At 46.9% G+C, this 10,018-nt stretch overlaps 1 protein-coding gene across 2 annotated transcripts in view; it reads left to right on the forward strand.

The window, feature by feature from the left end:
• Window positions 1-10,018, forward strand: part of LOC139685635 (ribonucleoprotein PTB-binding 1-like) — a 146,974-nt gene that overhangs the window by 18,793 nt on the left and 118,163 nt on the right. The window lies entirely within an intron of this gene.

The following is a 10,018-nucleotide window of genomic DNA, read 5'->3' on the forward strand; positions in this document are numbered from 1 at the left end:
GCTCTCGAAGCCATCGGGCGATCGGTGGGAAGATGCCCACCCCCATCCATTGCTGCCCTTTCCACTTTTTCTCCCCCACCCTACCCTAGGCGCCCGCCCCCCTGAGGCGCCGCCCACCCCCAGAGGCGCCCTCGCCCCCTTTCTTCTCTCCCTCGGGAGCACGCCCACCGCAGCAACAGTTGGGAGGGCGAGATGAGCACTCTCCCCACCCGCCCCTCCTCCACCGCGACACTCGGTTGACATCCGGAATAGCCACCCTCCCCCGTGCACCGCAGTGCCCCGCCGGCTGCCCGCACCCCCTGACCTACCCCCACGCCTTTCCCCCCGGGGCGTGCGTTCCATTCGTCTGGATGGCTCGAGACCCTTGATCCTCTGCATTTGGTACGTACATCATCCGTGCCGTGTATTCGTCATTGGAATTTCGGATTAACGTTAAGTTGAGGCATAAAATAAATACGTAGCGGTTTTCCGCTCCGCAAGGGTATATTAAAAAGCACGTTTCGGCTCGAATGATCCACGGACGGTGTAAGCCCCTCGGGCATCGTTGTGGCTCGGTGAGCCCAATCGTTCGCCCTAATACATTTTCCGTGCATCATCTCTGAAAACGTCAACCGTGATATTATGTTCCGTGATCATTTTTTTTTGTGCACGTGGACCTGGTGATCGTGAGATGGGTTGTGGGGGAGAATCTGTTTCATTTGTCCGCTCCGTGGTCTGTTTCTCGAATTTGCTCCGGGAATCCTCATCTACCGATGTAATGTCGGGGTCTTGTGAGCTAACGTCGCCGTTTAATCGGCAAATGAAAATACCTGTGCCTTTCTAAGGGCTTCGGTCTGGCTTCTCTCTCCCGAGGTTTTATTCTTTCCCTCTCCTCGAGATTGTTATTGGGATTCCACTCATACAGCTTGGAGATCTCTCTACCAGAGTACTACCACACCCCTCAGTAATAATAATATAATAAATGTAACGAGATATCTCAGGTGAGATACAGGGAAGCGCGGTGAAATATGTTGGGGACCGCCTGAAATCTCCGCGCTAACCTAGCGTCTTGGAGAACTCAGATTCGGTGCTACAACGGGTGCTAAACAAGGGAGCTCTTGACTTGCCACCTTACGCCCAGGTTAATTAGCAATCATCAGAATGCAGATTGGGCGCAGTTTGGAATTATTTCGCTCAAGATGGTTTTTTCTATATCATTCTCAGAATTTATTGGTAATTTTCCCTGGAAGAATAACTAGATTGATGGATATATGAATACAAAAATAACAGTTCACGATTCAAGTTACAACGAGCTCTTAGAATTTTCGAAATTCCCGCACGGAATGCCTGAAATATGACCGCATCGCAGGAATTATCGTCGTGTTTGGGTTAAATATTTGCTCAGCGCGAGGTTATTTCGTTTGCCGCGTGTTCTTAAGTACGAGTCCTTACCTTGAGCGAATGCCTTACCTTGACCGCGAATGATTTGCATTGTAATGCGCATCAGCAGTTGACTCCGTTCAAAGTTAACCGTTGGCAGCGCCTCCCGCAGTTTCTTTGAATTTGTCAAAAGAGACGTCGGCCCTAGCCTCGTGGACTGGGGGGCAAAGCGCACGTCCAACGAATGCCGGCGACATTGTGTGTATGGTATTTCGTCACAACAGCTTGTTGCCCTAAAATCCTCCCAAAATCTCAGAGTGTCAGAGAACGCCTTAACTGGCTGGAGCACTCTCGGCCGGACACTTTTTCGTCTGGGGGACCTTTTTTCCGGTAAAACTTTCGGACACACAGATTTTTAATTGCCGCGACTCAGGTCATCGTACCGTGGTAGAGGGAATGCAAGGGTTATTTCCGCTCGTGGACCCTGAGCCACCCCTCGCCTCCGTCCCCCCGCTCCCCAAGCCACCTATCCCGTGCCTCACCCAGCGCTTAACCCACTACCGACCTCTCTTCATCTCACCGCTCCTCGTCTCCCAAATTGTATCCGAGTCCCCCCGCCCAAAAGCCCCCCCGCCAGTACCTCCCCCGCCTTCCCACCACATTGCAATCCACCTTCGTTTCAACAAACGGGGGACGGGGAAGGGAGCTCTGGCGTGGGAGCGTTGAGGAGAGGCGTTCTTTCGACGTAGCTGGACCACATCTGTCGGCGTGGTGGCCTTGTGCGAAGGGCGTCCAACCACCGATGGATCCGGATTCCGTGGCCGGCTAATCCCTTCGCAGGCGCATTTAAGCCCAGTGCTTATCATGTGGGGACGGACCACTTCGGAAAACACGAGGAGGCGTGACGGAAGGAACTGGCAGCCGTACCCGGAACGTGCGGGTTTCACGCGTCGTGTAGCGTTTATTTTTTTTTAAAGGAAAATGTCCGCACTGTGCTAAATGGAAGTGTTGTCGGTTTCTAGTGGAACACGTAACAGAATATCGGAAACAGAGGGAGGGATTCAGAAGAGGGCGCTAATTATTAGGAGAAAGGTGATCATGATAAATGTGTTACGTGAATCCCCACTGAGAACGGATGAAGTTTGTCGGGAAGTGAATTCGGCAGAGGGGTGAGAAAAGTGAGCGTTTGGCAAGCGATGACATGGGAATGGGCACACGTGATAATAGTTGGTGTGTAAATAGGACGTTGGTGATTGAGGTCCAAGAATTGATATAAGAAGGCACCTCAGGGCGATCAATGATGACGCGAAGAGTTCTTGAGGTCTCTGATCGGTCTTGAGGTCTCTGATCGGGAATATAACTAATGGAGAGACAGAGAGAGAGAGAGTGGTCAGAATTGCATCAGTGGACATGATGAAAGAAATGGGACATTCTTTGTTTTCAACTTAAACGTAGATAAACGAGCAAACACTGTTCAAAGGTTTTAAGGCTAGATTTTTGCGAGTTCGGCCACGTGGAAGAGCAATAACACTTGAACATGTGGAAGGGCAGTGGTTGACAACTATGGTGAGTGCTCGGGGATCATTGTTAAACAATGGATGATGAGGTTAGGGTGGTTTAAGTGGGACTTTAATGTTAATTGCCAGGAAATGATCAGGGAAATTTAAGTTAATGATCTGTTAACATGTCAAGATCTTTCACAGATGAAGCACGATTCAGATGCTTGGAATTAATGGCGTGAGTGAATGGGGAGTTGTTTTTTAGGGCCCTGGGAGTGTAGCCAGCCATTTAGGGTTGAATGGCGCACGTCACTCCGGTCGACAGACGTGTTGGCGTTCGCTCCCCTAAGAGCCCTCGCATTCGCCGCCCTCATTCTCCCCATTTCAAATGTCTTCTGGAGCTCTGCACTCAGGGTTCAAGCTCGTGTGTTATTTGCTCTCCTTAAGAGAATAGTTATGGCAGAGGAAAATAATGATCGGGAAACTGTGCGCTTCCAACGAGTGAAGATTGCTTGGCTTGTGAGCACGCGGCGAAATGTCGCCTTATTGTATCAGCTGCGGTCGCCCTTGAAGGTGGCCTGCGGAGCCACGAGAGGAACGCGGACATTTTATTTTGCCTTACTCGAAAAATTATTTATGTCGAATAATTGTGTTGGGATTCGTTTGGTATATCACACCAAATGCTAACGTTATGTTTGTGGCACCGTGTATCAATTTTTATTGTTTCAATCGAGCCGATCTCCTTGTAAACTACAATGCGCCGTGTAAATATGGAAAGCGGCTACGCGCAGTGAACAACGATCGCACGAAACGAGGGGCCAAGAAATCGTATTTAAGGAGAAGGCAAATAAATAACAATTTTTCCCGACTCCTCGCTTCCGTCATATTTCTCTGGAAAGAAAAGGTATATTCTATTCATTTTGATGCAGAGTTGGTCACTTTTAAATAAAAATTTAAGTATGCACGATCTGTGAATCACCTGGAAAATTTGAGTTAATTCGCGTGGTTACAATCTGAAGATGTGGCTTTCTCTTATGTGCCTTCTTTTATGAGTACTCAGTAAATTATCGAAACCAAGCTTGAAATGAGTAGGACGTAAATGAAAGATGATAGCAGTACGCCTCCCTTAATTGGGGAGTTTTTTGTTCCTAGTGAGGAGATTAGGAAAAGATTTAGCTGGGGAAGCGTTTGCAAAGACGAGGGTGTTGTTGGCAGGGGCGTAGAGTTATGACACAGATGAAATAAAGGAGAGTTTTGATGTGAGTCGTCGCGTTCTACGGTTCCGAAACGTGATTCATTGAGGAGAAGACATGATGGATTGGGGGATTTCGGGGCTTTTCGCATGCGGGCGTGCAGGAGTGTGCGAAAAATAAATTGGGCAGACGGGGACGTGCTAGGTATGTTTGGAAAGGGGATAAAATTGATCGGAGAAAATCGAAGGAGGGGGCAAATGGATGGTATGGTATGGGAGGGGAGGGCGGGAAGGCGGATTAGGGAGGGGAGGGCAAGAGAGGCGGAGAATGGATATTTGAGTTGGCTGGAAGGGGGCGAAATATGCGGGAATAAATATTGATTTACTGTAGCGTATTTGGTTTTATTTCACGCTTTCAAGAGTCCATCGGAAAAAATCAACATTGAGGAATGTTTTTCAGGGTCCATTAAAACCTCCCTCTAACCGGTAGAGTACTAAATTCATAGGCATACCCAAAGCCCGAGTGTACAAAAATTAGAGTATGTTGATGGATCTTACGCTTGATACGGAAATCGCGTTTTTGTGGGCCGGTCTACATTTGCCGATTCGATCTCCGATATTAAATTATAGAAGTAAAACTGTCAGAGCTATTGGATTTAAGGACTCCTTTCCCATCGGGATAGTACGTGATAGCAACCACTTAAAAAGACCCCACTTCTAAACCGTTCCCCCTCCAGATTCCCGAGTCCCATTGTTGCCCGCAACCCCCTTGAGACGTTGGGGAATGAGCGTGACATTTGCTATTATCCAATCTCTTGAGACTCTCTTCCTTCCTACCGATTTCTTAAATATAATTTCTGGGTACAGTGCGATGTTCAGGGCTAATTCTAGTCATTAAAGCGGCATTTTCAACTTCGGGCAATTTTTCACTGTTATTATTGTAGTGTCTTGGCAGAGACCATCGAGAATAATAGCTGTGGCCTCACCGCAACCCTTTATGATTCCACGACAGCCAGATCTCACGGTTGGATGGATTTGATGTTTATACACCCGACCTCCCTCTTTTCCGACAAAAAAGGTCTTGGGTCGTCGAAAGAGTTGCCGAGATTTTTACTTTTAACGAGGCGACGGGAGTCACGTAATTGTATTTTGGGCTTTAATTGATTGCCAATCTGTTCACTTCAAAATGCAGGGTTATCTCTGATTTAGAGAAAACTTCACAGCGCTTTGAGGATTCCTTTACGTAATTAGTATGTGCAAATTTGGGGTTTGCCACTGTTGACGTGGAGCAAACCTTCGCCGGGTTCTGTACGTTTGAGTCGTAGCATTCAAAATCCTGTTCTCCGCTTTTTTCTTCTTCCAGATAACTCCGGAATCGTGTTTATTACCTGCGATCACTTAACTCTAAAATATCCTTGCCAAAGTAATGGCGGAACGAGCACGATCGTTTTCATGAAAAGCATACTTAAGCGCGAAACCTAGCTTGATCTTTGTGTGGCGCGTTGGCTCTTGGGGAAGACTGTAAGGCTTGCACGATTGTAAATGGATTATAAACACGAGTGGCAAGGATAAACCAATATCCCGAAGTGCGTGCTGTTAAAAGCTGTTCCACAACCAATACCTTAGTAATGTTCAAGATGTATTTATAAGGGTAGAGGGTCAGCAGTCAATGGGAAATGTGGGATGCACTGTATGTAAACATCAAATTTTGCCTGTAACGTTTCGTCGAGCCTCACCGCGTACGGGCTCCCGTCCCATTTGAGTGACTCTCTTCGCTGAGCGTGTTGCCTGTTGACAACAGTTGTCGATTCCTAAAGGCAGTTGAAGGTTTAAAAGGGAGTCAGTCTCCTTTGATGCGCAAAAATCGATGCGGTGGCGAACTTGTTTCGACTTTCGCAATCATATTATTTGATTCCGATGAGCGACCAGTGAGGACATAAAGCAACCAGGGGATGAAGAAGCGTCCTTTGAAGTGGAGTCCCTTCGACCGCCGTCAGCGTGTACCCCTCTCACAAGCATTGTCCATCGAATACTCCAAAACAAAGTACCAAAAGTACTTTTGCTGGGCCATCCAGTCGTGCCCGTAATTTTTTGGACGCGACGGAATAGCCAAGCGAGCGGACGTGCGCCAAGATCAGATAAATCACCGCTCGGATGTGCCAGGGGCGTGTGATGCATTGCCATCCTCGTTCGGTAGCGCACAGGGGTCCCCCGCTCGCCACTGCGACTCTCCCCTCTGAGTCACCCGGCTGCGCGAGCGTGCACCAGAGTTCGTTCACAAAGCCGCCGCCGGCCTGGCTGGCGCAACCCGTGCCTCCCTCCCCGAGAGCCGCATGGTGAGGGCCGCACGCCAGCCTCCATCGCACGCCAAGGCCACGCTCCGCCGCCCGTGTCTCCCGGGGGATGTTCTCTCGGGCCGAGGCGAGCGAGGGTGTCTTTTGGTGGGGGGCGCGGGCATTTCCCTTGGCCGATTGGATGGGGAGGGGGAAGGGGGGGGGTCGCCGTGGCCACGCCATCCACTGGCTCCGCCGGTCATGACAGAAGGACTTAAAGAGGAGGAAGTGGTGCGTGCGTGCTTCGGAGGGCCTTCGAATTGAATGGATTGGTATGCGATGCGCGGATGAGAGCTTTCTCGCCGCGGAGGAATATGTATTGAAGGAAATTGAAAAGCAGAGTAGGTGGGAACATTGATTAGCCATGAGAATTTTACAACCTTGCTTTTGACGACATTATTCACGGGATTCTGGGAAAGTAATTCTTCGTACAGAAGTAAAAATACCAATGTATCTTTCCGCTCAATTTCATTTGGTACACGTAGTTTCGACGCGTCGGCGTCATCCTCCGGTACGTAATTACACATACTGGTCGGTTATAAAAAACCATAAACACAGTAATCAACCCGAAGGTCGGTTTGGTGGGTGATTTTCTTAATGAGAGAGAGGTTATCATTCAGTGGGGAATATATTTGAAAAGCAATGTCATTAAGGATATGCCCCCTTTCCACTTCTCTTCTTAACCCCAGCTCTTCCAATGCGTCCATTTTACTCCCTTTTTCGATAAGGTGTAGGATGTCAGGGATGAAGTCACATTCGTGTGATGACAGATGACTCGCCAAGTAGGAGTGGGATGGTTTCTCGTGAAGGAAACTCCTTTTGTTCGGCAGGATCTTCCGGTCCGCCCCTCGCACGTGGCGTCACAATGACTGCATTTTAATTTCTACACCCCACTTTTTTCCAATTTATCAGTCCTGTCTTTTGTCTATTAAAAAAGCATCTAAGATTGTTTCTCTTATAGTAGGCAACCCTAAATTGGTCTTTTAGAAAGACCTTTCCTATTTTAAGGGATAAATCTCCATAGAACGGTCATTTGCACCACTTTTTTTGGGATGCATCCTTCACGTCAGGCGGATGGTCAAGGAGTGAAACTGATATATTCTTTTCTTTTTTGTCAGCATTGAGTCAATGCAACTACTCTTGCATCTGTTTTATGTTGCAATCCATCAAACGGTACTAAGTTCGCGGCTGTGCTTGTCGTTAGAGTGGTATATTGTGAAGCAGGTTCAACATAAAATGAAATGTGGACACTTTTTGTGAAAAGTGATGGTGGAATTGAAACGGTGTGATGTGATCCGTGGTGGTATCTTTGTGGAATATTGAAAATGAATCGCCTTTTTTATCCTTTGATATCGTAACATCCAAAAAGTCTAGTTTCCCTTTCTTCTCACACGTTTAACGTTTTCAGAAAATTGTCTATCCGTTCCCGTCCACGTATCGGAACCAGCAATGAATTTTTGGGTGTCGACTGCGGTGTAGCTGAATAATTTAACTTCATAGTCATTCATGTACTACAGTCATTTCTTCGTACTTCGGCCAATCCCAGGACAGTGGCAAACTGTATAATGTTACATACTGATTTGATTATAAACAGACATGTTGAGGGGGTCTAATGTTCTTGACAGATTCTTTTGAACATATTTGAATGACCTAAATAATATTGACAGTAAATATATTTTTGTAGACGTTTAATGAATACCTACTACTGATTAATACCTACCAATATAACCTCCGCTTATTTAGTTTTAAAAACGCTTTCGGCCGAGTACTTACTAACGTGTAATTTAGGACCCTAATTGATCTCTAAATGTGACTTTCGTCAGGGATGAGAGGAGTAATTGGTTTCAGGGATTGATCTCTCAGGGATGATCTCTCCTTCCTCGTGATTATACGATCCGGGAGATTGGACAAACTTGACGATTTCTCGAGGGAAAAGGATTCAGTCATTTTTCCCTTCGCGTCGCTTTGTACTTGGCAAAGGGTTTCAGTAAGTTAGAGTTGAGGGAGGGAGTTGGCGATGCGAATATAGTTGGCCAGCCTTACTTTAAGGTGCCGTGAGGCCCCATAGCCCGTGGTAAGTATAAACACCAATAGTCGCTTCTTATTGCGGATAATCTTATGCTAAAAACACATTAATTTTTCCGATGCTGCATTCTGCCCGGTGTCCTAGCTATAGGCGGCGAAGCATCGTAGCTTATAACTCTGATAATGAAACAGCAGGCCGATTCTTAATACTTCATGAACACATTGCACCGTATCGCCTGGCTTGCCGTTTCCATCTAGCTGCGTGGACTCCTTCACGAGTGATGACCTGAGGTCTGATTTAGGACAGTGTCGATATATACTACCATAATGACGAAGTATCGACGTCACAGCCTCGACCACTATCATTTTAATGAAAAAATGGAATTTGTTGAGACTGTGATTCCTCAGCTATGGTATTCTCTTCGCACAGTAATTTTGCCCTCAACCTTTCCACGCCTGTGGTTGTACTATATTTGTTTTTTGATACCCAATGTCGATATTAGTATTAAGATAACAATGGGATTTCCCCCTGATGATAATAATCTAGCATATCAAATTATATCGAAAATTCCAATATTGCATATCGACATTTTCCATACAGGCTATTCGCCTTACCTTCTATCGAAGTTATGGTCAGGTACCAAAAAGATATGATCTGCATCGTCGTATTACGTATACATACCAAGAATATCCCACTAATTTCATCCGTGCTCCCTGTAGAAAACATCGTTAATATGTCAATTTAGAAAGTAATAAACGTCCCGCCATTTGCATACCTGAAGAAAATCCTTATGGCCCTGCTATGTTCATCCCTAAGACCCTTGGATAAGATTTGATGCAATAATTATCGCAGATTTACTTCTCGGTACGCTTGCATTAATTATCATTTATTTGTCTTAAGGCAGAACACTGTTCAATTTCGGAAAAGGCTTTAAACGCCAAATAATTTCCCTTGACCGATTCAAATAATATGAAGTTAAATGTTCGTCTATTATAAATATTTTTTAAAAGAGATATTCTCATGCATGTTTTGTATCTGGACATTTTTAGGTTCATTTCGAGGTGGTCTTTCGGTGATAGTGGGTTGGGGAGCGACAAATAATAACAACATGGCCTTCCACGGCCGCAAGGGGGCAACCTTAGGGGGAAAATGTGGATGTCGGGAAGCGTGTTATTCGGAGACGTGATACCAGGTTTGGAAAACTATTGCCTAGCTCGTTCGGAACCCTTTTTAAAGGAGCGATAAAAGGCGACTATTCCAACTACGTCCCGCATTGCACAGTTCTTCGAGCCATGAAGAATCTTCATTTGCTCGTAAATTAGAAGTCGTCCACGCCCAAAAGAGTGTATTGCATATCTCAGATTTGGGAGTAGAGGGGCACATCCGAAGGTTGAGTTGTATCCGTCATGGGTGGACCCGGTCCGGGCTCGGAGATCCCGCTCGTCGTCCGGGAGACCTCGATGCCACTCTATCTCGATGGCACGCGATTGTGACTGCGCCGCGCGATAGCGTCCTGTTCGCCCGTGGTTTTCCTCGCGCGCGTCTGGCCTTGGCGCCGCGGAACTCTCGACGGCGGTTGAGTCCCTGCGGGTACTCCACGGCCGTGTGG

This window comes from Hetaerina americana, unplaced genomic scaffold, assembly GCF_022747635.1.
Source record: "Hetaerina americana unplaced genomic scaffold, ioHetAmer1.1.p SCAF_12, whole genome shotgun sequence".
Taxonomy (NCBI): domain Eukaryota; kingdom Metazoa; phylum Arthropoda; class Insecta; order Odonata; family Calopterygidae; genus Hetaerina; species Hetaerina americana.